The following is a 14,341-nucleotide window of genomic DNA, read 5'->3' on the forward strand; positions in this document are numbered from 1 at the left end:
CGTCGCAATCAAAAATTTGTACATCGATATATCTAACTAGAACATTTCAATGATAATAACCTAAAAGCGCCAGCATTGATTTGATGTTTATTTGACTCTTATCCGGTTCATTTAGATCCGCCAAGAAAGTTTTCCTGGTAATCCCGGGAATGGCACTCCTGAGTTACGCGACAGCAGCAGGCAAAGTCGTTGATTCGATTAGAAACAAAAACTACAATGGAAATGGATCTCGCAGTCGGTGCCCGTTTTCTCGGGGCTTGTTTGACCACAAATACTGTTTTAGGTTTCTTGTTCAATTTCTATCTTTAGGCCCTAATTGGATTTTCAAATGTCTTAGTTGATTTTAAGTTAATCCGTTTATCGGGCTTTAAAATCAACAAGAAAAAACTTGATAGCGTTTTAAATATCGGTGTATTTAAGAAAAAAATTGATTTATATCTAGGAAAACCACAAAATTAACATCGAGTAAACCAAGTAATCATACATTTTGTCAAAATTATTAAAAAACATATCTAAACCTAACATTTACATAATTCAAAGTCCAAATACAGCTAAACACATATTTCACAAAATCAAAAATATGACTTCAACATAATTGGCCATCAGTTTAATGGGGGATGATTGGGGTAAATTCGGTCAAAGTTGGAGGTTAAGCAGGGGGGTCAGAATGTTCGTCAGGCCGATGGGAATGCGGCACTGGTGCTAATTAACACGCGCTTGGGGGCTTGCAGACACCGAGAGCCAATTGGGGGGATGATTTTAGAAAACTTTGACTACGTTTAAGGATTGATGTTTCTATTAAAGCTAAAGGGAACATAGTACTTTAATTACTCATCTACTAATTTTTATTATTAAAACAGATTTATGGAAATATTGTTGCTTTTGAATTTTGCTTATAAAGTGTATTTTTGTTGCTCTTAAAAGTTATCATTTTGCGGTTGGATTATGTCATAATAATACACGTATTGATGCTCTGTGTTTCAGAGGCCTGGACCAGGTGAGATCAGTTAGATATACACCAATTTCATAGTTAGCCAAATAACTCATTTTCTCTAAAAAGTAATATAGAGTCTTGTAAAATAAGAGATTTAAGAAGCAATTCCATTGAGATCTAGAGTACTAAATTCAAAATTAAAATAAAAAAAAGTGCTTTCATTTGCAATTTGAATTTCCTTATTATCAACAATTATTATAAATTATATAAAACTGGCAAGGACTTATAATATTCTCCAATACTTCATCATTAGTATTTAAAAAAAATTAATGGTTTTTCAAGTCATCACAGTTAAAGAAAACGTCGTAAACTGCACCGCATTTTTTGTCGTAACCTTTTACCCTATTTCGCAAGCATATTATTGGCAAAAGCCATTAAATCGCAACCAAAAATATAAATCAAAGTTAAAGCGGTGTACATCCGCTCAGGAAATACACACTTTCGAATGCGACAATCCAACAGAAAAGACATCCATCAGAGTGTGACATTTGCCGCGAGTCGCCTCTGACAAATGGTGAAGCCATTGGTAGCAATACCTATAAATAGGAATCGTCATAAGGAAAAAAAACCGGTATATTAATGTTTGTCTGATTGATCCGTGACAGGTATAAAGATCACCAAACGAGTTTTTTTTTAGTTGAATTGTATGATTAATGTTCTTCATAGGGAAACAAAAAACTATTTAAAGGTCAAAGTAATTTTCTTTGTAATCAAGGTCAACATTATTCGGAACTTGTATGTTTACGTCGATATGTTATTCTTTAGCCATTTAAAATCCAAGGAAGATAAAGGCCAGCTCAATCCCTATAAACAAACGGAAAAGAATACGTGAAACGAATTCGAGAATATCGACAGAAAGTTACAATCACAAATCTGCTTGTTTATTTTCAATTATTAATGGCTTGGAAAAATTTTCCGAGTACAAATTTCGTTCCGTTTGATACCTTTGTGTAAAATAATTCTTTTGTTGCCGTTTTTCTCGATATATATTTATGTTTTGTGAGAAAAAATATTTTCTATTATAAGAGCAATATATAATGCACATACCGGTGGTATGTTAGGGTGAGTATATATTACCAATAAAGTATCGGTATAAGGCCGGAAATATACGTACGTACCAGAGAGGTTTAGTTGAACGCGTATTGCCAAACAATATAACGCTTCAGAGACAAACTCAAACATTTAGCTCTGAGTCGTAATATGATTTGGCAACCGTTGCGCGACAATAACATATACGCATCCAACGCTGCGTCAAATGGTCGGAGCTCTGAACGACTTGAATATCGTAAGTTATGCAGGGTGGCCATATGAAAACGAAACAGAGCCTATTTTGGGTCCCTCAGAACATTTGCGAAAAAATCCTCGGACCCGTCAATTTTTGATTCAAGGGGGGAACCATTTTTTTGCTAGTTTCGCCCCCCTGAGGGCAAAGCCATAGCGGGGGTGACAAGGGCCCCCACAATTTTAAATGGAACGGGGGGTCGAGTGATATCTTATTTTGAAGGTATTTTTATGTGGATTATAACCCTAATATTTTAAATCGTTACTATTTGCCTAGTCGATACAGGGGCTAATAGAAGTTACAAAAAAATGTTAAAAAGTATAATTTTAAATAAAGAGCTTAAAGATAAAATCAATCAAGTAAATGTTCAAAATGTTGGCCTTCGACTTCCATAAAAGAATACAGATTTTGTTCAAACCTTTCCCGTACATGTTGCAAAATTTCTGGGGTGATTTGACGACATTCAATAATTATTCTTTGTCGCAAATGGTCTAGCGATGTTGGCTGACTAGCATAAATTTTAGTTTTTAAGTGGCCCCATAAAAAAAATCTAACGGGCTTAAGTCCGGGGAATGAAGCTCCTCTTCTTCCAATCCATTGTCCTGGAAACTAATAGAATTAAGGTTGCTTCTGCGTTTAGTTTATTACGATGTGATTATGAAGCAAAAAATACATTTATACAATATTTTGAACAATGTATGACTGAATATGATTGAATTAGAAGGACCAGGGTCTGCAATAAATCTTGCTAACGCTCAAATAAATCCTACCATGCGGAAAATAAGATATATTTATGACCTGTGGCGGAAAGATAACTACGGTAATAGCGATGAAAGCAATATTGGATCTATACCTAAAGAAAAAGCAAACATTCTATTTAAAAAAAGGTTGCACTCTTCTTATAAAAGAAAATCCCACAATCGTGGTAATTATTATACCCATAATGAGGAGACTATTTTTAAATCGCTCAGATGATGAAATGATATATGTGGATTCAAGTGGATCATGCGATCAAACCAGTACACAATTCATATTTATTTTTCATCATTAGCTTGCATTCTACATACATAAGAAACTGAAGCCAACTTCACAGCATCATTTTTAGCGGCAAAAGAAGCTTTAGAAGAAGGAACTGAAAAAAAAATGTGTACCTTTAGTTATAATGACAAACAATTGCTCGGCCGAAAGAAACGCATTACGTTGTATTTTTCCTAATTCAACACTTTTACTATGTACCTTTCACATTTGTCAAGCAATGTGGCGCTGCTTATGGCAAACAGGAAATAAAGTATCCAAATTTGATAGGCGCGACGTCATGAAAGGATTCAAAGTATATGCAAGCTGAACAGTATTCTGCTCAGTAGCTGAACGAAAAAATCATGTGTAGTGTCGCAGTGACTTCTAATGTTTCATTGCAGTCTTACATGAAAAGGTTATGGCATCGGCGCCAAAAATGGCGTATCGCATTAAGAAAAAATGTATTAACAAGAGGCAATAATACTAATAATTATATGGAAGCATCAATTGTGCATCAAATGTGTAAATTACCACAAATTGTGCTTACTAGAATTTGCAAATACGCGTAGGAGTAATGCCCTTTAGTACTAGTTTAGCTTAGTAGAGTTTTATCAGATATCCGACAATGAATATAAAGTTAAATCTATCCAAAATGACCAGGTTTTTATACAGTCTTAGTAGATATAGCATGCTGCCATTGTCCCGCTGGTAAAAGTGGCAAATACTGTAAGCATCTATGTGTTCTTGAAAAAAAGGTAAACATGATCTTTAAGACGTTCCCCCCATATTACTATGAAAGATAGAATTGAGTTTGCCAAAATCGCTTTGGGCGATGATATACCAGAGCATTTCTATGCAGAACAAGCTATTGAAAAATCTGATAATATGTCTCTTAGTAATGAATATTATCCGCAAGAACCTCAACCCTGCACATCTCGAGGTGAAAGTTTTGTAACCAATGAATATGTTACTGAGCTACGCAGTGAATTTATGCGCATATGCGATATTTTTCAACAAAATTTTTTATCACACAATACCTTGACTTTAGCAAGACTTGTGAAAACACTTAGCAAAACGAAAACTATATCTCAGGTAAAATATTATTCTGGTTATATCTGGTTATATCTGGCTCAGCGAAAAAACCCCGCAAGACTGTAAAAACGCCAATATCATAAACATTTACAAGAATAAAGGCTCCGCGTATGACTGTAACAACTATCGCGGCATTTCATTACTGTCGATAGCGGAAAAGATTCTGTCAAAGATCTTAGCGGATAGACTACAACCAGTAGTGGAAAAACTTATTCCAGAAACCCAGAGCGGCTTTCGGCCAAACAGAGGAACCAACGATCTGATCTTTGTACTTCGTCAACTTCAAGAAAAGACGAGAGAACATCAAATTCAATTACATGTCGCATTCATAGATCTGGCGAAGGCCTTTGATTCGGTTAACAGAAAGGCCCTATGGTGCATTTTTAAAACGTTTCGGAATCCCAAATAAATTCGTCTCAGTGGTCGAAAATTTACATACAAGTAATCAAGCACAAGTGCTAGTAGACGGTGAGCTTTCGGAACCGTTCTCCACTGAGACGGAAGTTAGGCAGGGCTGCGTCCTGGCTCCTATTTTGTTCAATGTTTTCCTTGCGGCGCTATCGATCATTGTTGACAGAAATCTAACTGCTAGAGGGATTGAAATCAGATATAGATATGATGGAGGGCTTTTCAATTTAAAACGTCTTAGAGCTAGAACAAGATTGCGTTTTATCACGGATCTTCAATATGCGGATGACTATGCGCTGATTGCGTACACAGCAGAAACTCTTCAGGAAATTCTTGCTTCTTATGCCTGGGCATACCAAGCCTTAGGTCTAAAACTAAACACGTCAAAAACCAAGCTTCTTATAACTCCTACATCAGATAATCCTCAGCTCATGCAGGTCAATGACGAGACTTTGGAGCAAGTTGAACGTTTAACTACCTAGGTAGCGTATTTAGTACAAAACTAAACATAGACGACGAAATAGCAATCAGAATTAGCTCTGCAACAAAAGCGTATTGGAGTCTTAAGGATCGAGTGTTTTACAATCATAATCTGAGTCTTAAAACGAAAACGGCAGTATATAGAGCAATAATTGTACCAACGCTATTATATGGCTGCGAATCATGGATCCCATACAGACGACATATAAAGGCTTTTGAACAATTTCAGCAACGGCAACTGCGACAAATGATGAGAATCAGATGGTTTCAAAAAGTTTCTAATAATGAGGTTCTGTAAAGATCAAAGTGTATAAATATTGACACTATGGTACGAAGGGCAAGAATGAGATGGCTGGGTCATGTATACAATGGACGAACGGCGCTTACCAAAATCTCTTTTGTATGGAGAACTAACAGAAGGTGCAAGGAGGCCGGGAGGCCAATACAAACGCTTCAAAGATGTCGTCCACGATGATTTAAAGCTATTGGGAATTGAAAACAACTGGGAAGAGATAGTCAACAATCGTGCCCAATGGAGAAGAGCGACGTCCGTTGCTCCTCAACCGACTAAAAGAACTCAAAGACCGGCTCTGCAGGAATTTCCGTGTGATGTTTGGGGCCGGATTTGCAAATCTCGCATAGGATTGTTTAGCCATAGTAAAACTCACCAAAGACTGTAGCTTTATCTTTAGTTTAGATTTATCTTTTATAATGTAATTATTTTTTTTATTTTTTACTCGGTAATCGAGCTCGGCAATATATATATATATTATTTCAGGAATACCTGCACAGGCCTACCGTACAAATAATCAGATACTTCTATGCCCGGCCTTATACAGGTTTTATACAATTCTAAACATGTTTCATGTAGCATGTGATTTACCTAAGTCCAAGCGTTTTGGTGTTATTCTTATTCCAAATTTGAAAATCGAAAAAAGGTCATAAAGAAAAGAAAAAATAAAATAATTTTTAAAACGGTTTATTCTATCGAAAAAAAAAGTTTCGTAAACTTAAAAACAATTTAATTTCAGATAATGTTCGAAATATCCTTTGTTAGTCAACTGACAATAGCCTAATCGATCTACGAATTCCTGCTGTACATTTCGAACCATTTCGGGCGTTACACAATGTAGTTCTTGATGGATGCGTTGTTTTATCATCATCTAGATTAGTCGGTTGGTAGATATCCGCATAAAAAAAGTCTAGTGGTGCTAGATCGGGTGATCTTGGTGGCCACTCAATAAGACCCCTCCTTCTAATCCATCTATTTGGAAAAGTATCGTGCAAATAAGTTCGAATTTGCACAGCAACTTATAAAGCAATTGCACAGCAAACAGTACCATCTTGTTGGAACTAGGTGTTATAGTGTGGTAAATCCGGACATTCTCTCTCGAAAAAAGGATAGTTAGAGCTGGAACAAGTTGCTCTTTTAGAAAACTCTGGGTAGGTATCTCTGACCTGTCAAATTTTCTTCAAAGAAGAAAGGCCGATAATAATGTCACCAATAACGCCAGCCCATACGTTTATTTTAAGATTGAATTATGTATGTCCTTCCCTCATACAGTCTGGATTTACATCAGACCAGTACCGATAGTTCTGGGTATTTACGCCACCATATAAGCAGAAAGTGGCTTGATCGGAAAAAAATATTTTTTTCACTAAATTTCGATTCTCCAAACACATATTTTCTAAAAGCTCACAAAATTCAAGGCACCTTTTAAAGTCTCCTTCGAAGAGTTCTTGATGAACTTGCATCTTATAAGGATAATATTTATTCGTATGTACTCTTTTAAGAACATTTGTTTACCCAATATTCATGTCCTTTGCTACCTGCCTAGATGCTACATGCTGATTAGCTTAAATCCCCAATAAAACTTCTGACGGCTTATTTTCATTAATTTGAGATGACCACATCGAGAAACATCTCTTACATGATCAAATTGACCAAGCTTATGCTCAATCTTACTAACCATTGATTGCGATATTGGCGGACCATTGAGGTATTTTTGATTAAATACGTCACAAACGTCCTGATGCTTTCTGACTTGATTACCGTAGTTAATCATCATTAAGATTTCTATGCGCTGTGTCTCAATAAGCCACATATTAATCTAATTTAGTGTTAAAAAAAAACGAAAATAGACTAAAAAACTAGTGAAGCGTTACCGAAAATACATACAGAATTGTCGAACGATAATAACTATTATAATTATTATCGTTGCCAGTTGAAGCAGACTAGTTTGCAAGATATGAAACATCAGATTAAGCAAAAGGCATACTTCTCATATGTTAGATAACTGGGCATTGGGAACTATGCAAAAATAGATCTAAACATTTCTGAAAAAAAAAATAACTTTACATCTTAATGTACATCTTAAGTTATCAAAATAGAACCTCATAATAAAAGAGCTATAAATAATACTTAAATCGCAAAACCTTCTTCATAGACAGTTATAAAACTAGATAACTTCTACTGTTAATTTCTTTGAATTTAATATATTTTTAATAAACTCATCCAGAGACTCTCAATGCAACTTAAAAAGATTTTTATAAGCTCTGAATAATACAGTAACCTCGAGTCCCTGAAAAAGTTGATATCAAAAGTTGGGGACACGCTGCTGGAACTGAGTTTCGTAATTCTGTTGCCAATAAACTTATTATGAACTTCGGAAAGTCCAAGCGGACATTCAGGACTTTAAAGTTCCTGTAGGTAATATTTTAGGTTCTTAGCTTTTTGCTTTGCTGTTGTCTTGTAACTATTAAAAATTCATTACGTGTAGTTGTCTTTCTTAAAACTTTATAATTTTTGAAAGTTTAAAGAATTTTTTTTAATTTTATTTCGATCAAGTTACGTCGTTGAATTATTTTGCAATTTTTCTTTCTTTTTTAATTTTCGAACAGGTGGTTCTATGTCTACATTGACACATTTATGACAATCATCAATAAATCCCTTAATAACTTCTTAAACAAAAAAAACTTGCAAGTGCAAATATCTCTGAAACTAAAAAAGCTAGAAAACCGCAATTTGGTACAAACGTTATACAGGGAGAGCGAACCACAACCACCATATTTTTGGTTATAGGGTAAGTTATCTCTTGACATCTTAAATTGAAGATCTTTTGGAGTAGTATTCAACTGCACAATAATTTTTCCTAAATTTTATTTTTGTAAGGTTAAACAAAGTTACTCTGTTTTTATAAAGTGTTATTTTATTAAATTAGATGCTCAAAATGTAGTCTATTTTGGTCTAAACAAAAGAATCAGTTTTGAAACTCATTTCTCCCATTTTGAAATACTTTACTCTTGAAATAGATGCACATTCTGTAATATAATCCGTTGTAGAAGATCATCGAGTGAAGCCGGTTGCATGTTAAATACAACAGTTTTTAAGTGACTCCTCCAGGGAAAAAGTCGAGGAGTGTTAAATCTGGTGATCTCGACGGCCATTTCATTGTACCTCTTCTCCATATCCACAGATCTGGAAACGCATCGAATAAAAATTGTCTCACAGGTAGAACATAGTGGGATGGTGCTTCATCTTGTTGAAAATGTAATAAATCTTCGTTTAGGTTCTTACCCCCATGAATATCCAACTGATTTTCTATTTCTTTAACAATTTTAAGTTGACTGGTGGTTTCCAACATTTCCTAGTAAGTGTCATCATTAATAAATAGAGGCCCGACAATAATATTCCTGCTCAGACATTGATTTTTTTCTAAATACTGTTTCCTGAAAACATGGCGCGGATTTTCATCACTCTTGTTAATTGGAAACTCTTTCTTTAACAAAACTAATTGCTCCTTTCTCTCTCTCTCTCTCTCAGTCTCTATGCTAACTCTAAACCATAAGTTTCACCACTCGTACTCGTATACTTTAAACTTACTAAATCGTTTATAATATGAGATTATCCACAGCAAGAGAATGTTATTTTAGAATTTAGATAAGCCTGCGTCCGGATAGATAGGCCCTTCTTGTTATTATATTTCCCGGGTCATATTATTCGGGTCCCAGGATGGTCCTTTCACCGACGACATTAGCGCTAGTATCATCCCAAAAGGGGCTTTCAAAATTTCCTTCTTGCCTCCTGGACTGCAATTACGGCAGGTTTTACCCCGGAGATATGATATGTAGGTGCGCATGAATATTTTCTGTGCATTTACGGTAAATTAGAAACAGATTTGAAGGGAGAACGTATATATGCCGAAATATTATCGTTACTCGTATTATATTAATTTTGTAAAGTAAAGCTTTCGCACTTTTTTTTTTTAATTTTTACTTAGCTTATTGCCTAAAGCTGTATTGGATATCTTAAGTTGGGTATTTGTTGTTGATTGTAAGTAAATTATTTCTATGTTGTGGAAACTTCGCAGATATAACAAATAGCATTTTTATACAGGGTCCTGCAACAGTGCGCCGGTCTTTTATAAAGCCTAAAAAAATAAGGTTAAAAATTTCTAACCTCTTAAAAAAATGTTGGGACCTGATAGCGCATATCTGGAAAATATTTTGAAGTATACAGGGTGCTTCAAAAAAGTAGGGCGATATAAGCAGAATTTTTTTTTAATGGAATGCCATTCTTTTTATTTATTTTTAAGACCACCTTAGGTTACTTAGTATACGCGCTAAATATGGCTACTTTGTCATGCGCAGTTTGACTGCAATAATTTTTTTTATAAAAAAAATCTAAAAATCGTTACATCATTTAATTTCATCTTGATACTAGAAATGTTAATTCAATGTCAATATTGGACTTAATTGGGATTTTAGAAGAATGGAGAATTACTTTGACTTAAATTGTTTCCTTCTGTCATATACAGGGTGTTCGTAGTTAGCAATTATATTTTACGAATTTCAAAGCTCCATTTCTCGCTTTTTTTAAATGGAATACCCTCTATATTTTTATCCATTTAATTAAGATTTAATACATGAACATTTTTTATTATGTAAATATATTAGATGTCTTTAGTCGTTTTTTAAATATTCACGATAATAATTAAACAAGCATATTAAAAATATTTATCATTTTATTATTATTACATTAAGTGTTCAATTTGTACTCCGTTTTATTCCAAACATAAATTAATACGTTCCTGAAACTTTTTTCTACTTCATGTAGCATTTGAGGGGTTACTCGAGCAAACGCATCCCGTATTCTCTGCTCCATATCTACTGCCGTTGTAGGTGGATTTCTACTATAAACAATTTCTTTTACAAAACCCCATAAAAAAATCTAATTTTGTTAGGTCAGGTGATCTGACTGGCCAATTAATAGGTCCATTTTTCTTCAAAGGTTACATTTAAATATTCAGTGACATTTTGAGAAAAATGTGGAGAAGCTCCGTCCTGTTGAAACCACATTGGGTTTCTAGTAATTAATGGAACCTTTGCAAGTAATCTAGGCAGTTAATTTTGTAAAAATTGAAGGTACATTTCTCCATTGAGATGACCATTAAAAAAATAGGAACCGATAATGGTGCTTCCAATAATTCCACCGCACACATTTAATGACCACCTATGGTGGTAGTCGATCTGCCGCATAAAATGGGGGTTTTCGGATGAATAATAATGAAAGTTATGTCTATTTACTGATGCGTTTTTATGAAATGTTGCCTCATCCGTAAATAGGACATTATTTAAAAATGTGTTCTTGTTTTTTTCATGTATTACCTAGGTTCATGCAAAATATAAGGTTTAAGTTATCAATTTCTTAATTAATAATATTTAATTATACTCTAAATTCATTTATGTACAATATATTTCCCAAACTCCTTCCTCCCATTTCCTAACATTGCAGGTTTCGTATAAACTGCCGATAGAAGAAAAAGTCAAGAAAACGCCGAGAAAATTTCATGAGTATTAAAGTTGGTCTGCGAAAAAATATGCAATAAAAATACCTCGAGAGCGATATGAAATTTTGAACATTTGGTATTAGAGGTAGTCGACTGCACAATACGTCCGCCTTCTCCTAGACTGTATGAAAACCTGAAATGAAAAAATTTGAATCTTGGATGATGTCTCAAGACTTGTAAAAATATTTTGTTTTCGTCACGATATATTGCCTTTTACTGGTTTGTATATGGTAATAATACAATATTATTTATTTATAATAGAATTGAAACAATTTAAAATATAATTCGTTTTATATTGTGTATACAGGGTGTTTCCTAACTTCGGTACGAAACTATACAGGGTGAATCGTTAGGTCGTTTAATGAAAAAAAGTTCTCATGAACGTATGTCGGGAGTTGCTTTGTTTCTGAGATACAGGGCGATGAAGGTTCAAAAAAATAACGGTATTTTAAAAATACTATAACTATCCTTAAAGCGATTTGGTTGAAATTTGGTGCAGTAATTTGAAGTTATCAGACGCTTATTTAGCTGTAACTAGATTAAAATTATTAGGTCCAGTGGCGTGTCAGTGTTTTTTAAAAGTTTCAATAATTTTACTTATTAAGTAAATAGATTTCTTACTGGTAAGTTGTGTGTGGTGGGTTTGGGGGTAAGGGTAGTGTTAATAAAAAACGTTTTTTTTTGCAGAGAATAATTGCCTGAGAAAAACATGCTTTTTAAGAAAATTATAGGTAATAAAAAAATCTATAGTTTTTTTTTTCTCACATAACCTTAGGGTTTTCAACTAAAACGTGTAAAAACCTTATTTTATTTCTCGAAAACAAGGCGTATTGCTACGAAATTAGCAGTAGTTATGTCATTTTTTGTCGCAAGTATAATGCAATTATACTTATACTAAATAAGATATACAAATAAAAAAAACTCAAGAATACAAATTTGCTCAAAACTAAACAAGGATTCATAAAATAAAATTTATTTTAGTAAGATGCAGTGGTGTACCCTCTTTTTATTAAATAATATTTACGATAAATCCCTCATTATTTCCTATAATAATCCTATAAAATGGCTTCCAATTTATGAAGATTAACACTGGCACTAATTAATTTTCATTATCTTTTGATCGATCTTTTATCGCTAATGCAATGCCTTATTATACTTTTGTGTAATACTAAAAAAAATCTTATAATACTATAAAGGAAGCTTAGTCATAGGCAATCAGAATTGTTATTATGATTTAGCAGGCATTATAACCTACTACCCATGAAATTGCTTGGACAATGTGACGGTCCGAGTGGTCAATTTTCTCTAAGCAAGACATTATTGTTCCTTTGATCTGCCGGCCAGGGCGCCATTAAGCGCGGCCTTTGTATGTAGAGGCCGATGTCATTTGGGCACCGGAACTAATTACTTGCGGCATAACTATGGTTTATACGATATTTGTTGCTAATTATAACCTGTGTTGATATAATCCATCTACTTCCTCTATAGTAATCTGCTGGCGTTTTGCTTAAGAGCATTCGAAATAACATTTTGCACTCAATGAATAATATTAATTAATTATTGGTTTTTGCAATCTTATCTTAGCAAATAGCATATTTATTCGACAGTTAATTAAGAGGAATTTAGCAGATTCTCGCCCCTCGAAGATATATACAGTAAATTTACATGTTTAAGTTGGCAGCTTTAGAGTGATCCATTACACTACTCCTTTGCGGCGAAAGTGATTTGCCTAATTTCGAAGATCTTGGAGAAATTTATCAGGTGTAATAAAACTAAATATTTAAGGAATTGGCAAGGTTACTTAAAACCTTAAGGATTTTTTAATTAGAAAATATACTTAAGGTAACAACAAACATTACTCACAATTAGTATACTGTTCACCAAAACAAAAGCAAACTTAATTCTCATAAATTCTTAACTAACCAATTAGATAAAACTAGCGATAAGCATCCGACACACGACTTTCATTACAAAGTAATCTAATAAAATATAAGGGTCGATATCCCCCAATTCTTAGGCTTTTCCCTTTCGATTATCGTTCTTTTCTGTAATTTATGCCTTTCGTGCTTCGGCTAAGATAAATACGGGATAACCGCATTCCAATTACTTTTCTTTTTTATATATTATTTTGTTAACTGTATGAGAAAATAAATATTGCCGGTGTAATTGTTTTACGTATCTTTTTCGCATAATTTAACGAAATTGTTTTATGATAAGCAAGGCAGTTATTCCTGGTTTCTTAGTGAGTGACTTATCAAAATGTCCTTCCGATTGTCTTCTTAAAAGTACGCAGACATGCATTTTGTGTATGACTACTGTAACCTCAGTGCTCGTCAAGCAGTTATCGAATATGAACATCGGTTTCCAAATAGGCGCATACATCACAAACAATGTCGGGAATGCGGACTGCGTGAATATTATTTCGATCGGGGAGTGAACTTGCCAGCAGACTTAGGTCAACGAGTATTAGATACTGTTGCAAGAGATGCAACTATCAGTGAATTGATTGACTGTTTGGCGAATTTTAAAACGTGAAGGCTTACATCCGTATCATTATCGTAAGGTACAAGGTTTGCTTGTTTGCTTGAGAGTAGTGGAAAACCACTACTCTCGTCTAATTTATTCTAACTAGATATTAAGACAATCACGTCTAAATTTTTATTTCTGCAGAACATTCCTGTAGACAGATGAAGCGACATTTACAAGGCGTGGTATTGCAAATCTAAAGGTGGGTCCAGACTACTCGTGCTCGTGCTCGTACTCCGGCTTTTACTTGCGACTTGCCTATATGTGGACGTGGCGACAAGTCGGAGTGGGAGCAGCGCAAGCCAGGCAAGTACGTTACTCGTGAGGTTCCGACCGGTGTCGGTACATCAAAGGAAGCTCGCACGGACTTGTAAGTTTATTGGACGGAAATTTTTCGAATTTCGTATACTTGTGACTTGTGTTGTGTTGTTTACGGTCAAACGTATTTTAAACGTTCAATTTTTATCAAAATGGAGTGGACGAACGATCGCGTTATTGATTTAATTAAATTATACGAAAAGCATGTAGTTTTGTGGGACAGTACAAATAAATTTTACAAAATTAATAATAAAAAGAACGATGCTTGGAAAGAAATATCACAAGAATTAAATTTAGATGTACAGGAGATAAAACGCAAAATTACGTCACTACTGGCAACATACAGAAAAGCTAGGCAAAAAGTTGCACAAAATA

The 14,341-nt window shown here is 34.2% G+C and overlaps 1 protein-coding gene and 1 long non-coding RNA gene across 2 annotated transcripts in view; one reads left to right on the forward strand and one right to left on the reverse strand.

The window, feature by feature from the left end:
* Positions 1 to 14,341, reverse strand: part of LOC126738141 (delta-sarcoglycan) — a 263,842-nt gene that overhangs the window by 56,573 nt on the left and 192,928 nt on the right. The gene's annotated exons all lie outside the window — the stretch shown is intronic.
* Positions 8,213 to 11,426, forward strand: LOC126738142 (uncharacterized). The gene is made up of 2 exons (XR_007661232.1): positions 8,213 to 8,356; positions 11,068 to 11,426. It is a non-coding gene; the product is annotated as an uncharacterized LOC126738142 (long non-coding RNA).

This window comes from Anthonomus grandis, chromosome 7 (assembly GCF_022605725.1).
Source record: "Anthonomus grandis grandis chromosome 7, icAntGran1.3, whole genome shotgun sequence".
NCBI lineage: Eukaryota > Metazoa > Arthropoda > Insecta > Coleoptera > Curculionidae > Anthonomus > Anthonomus grandis.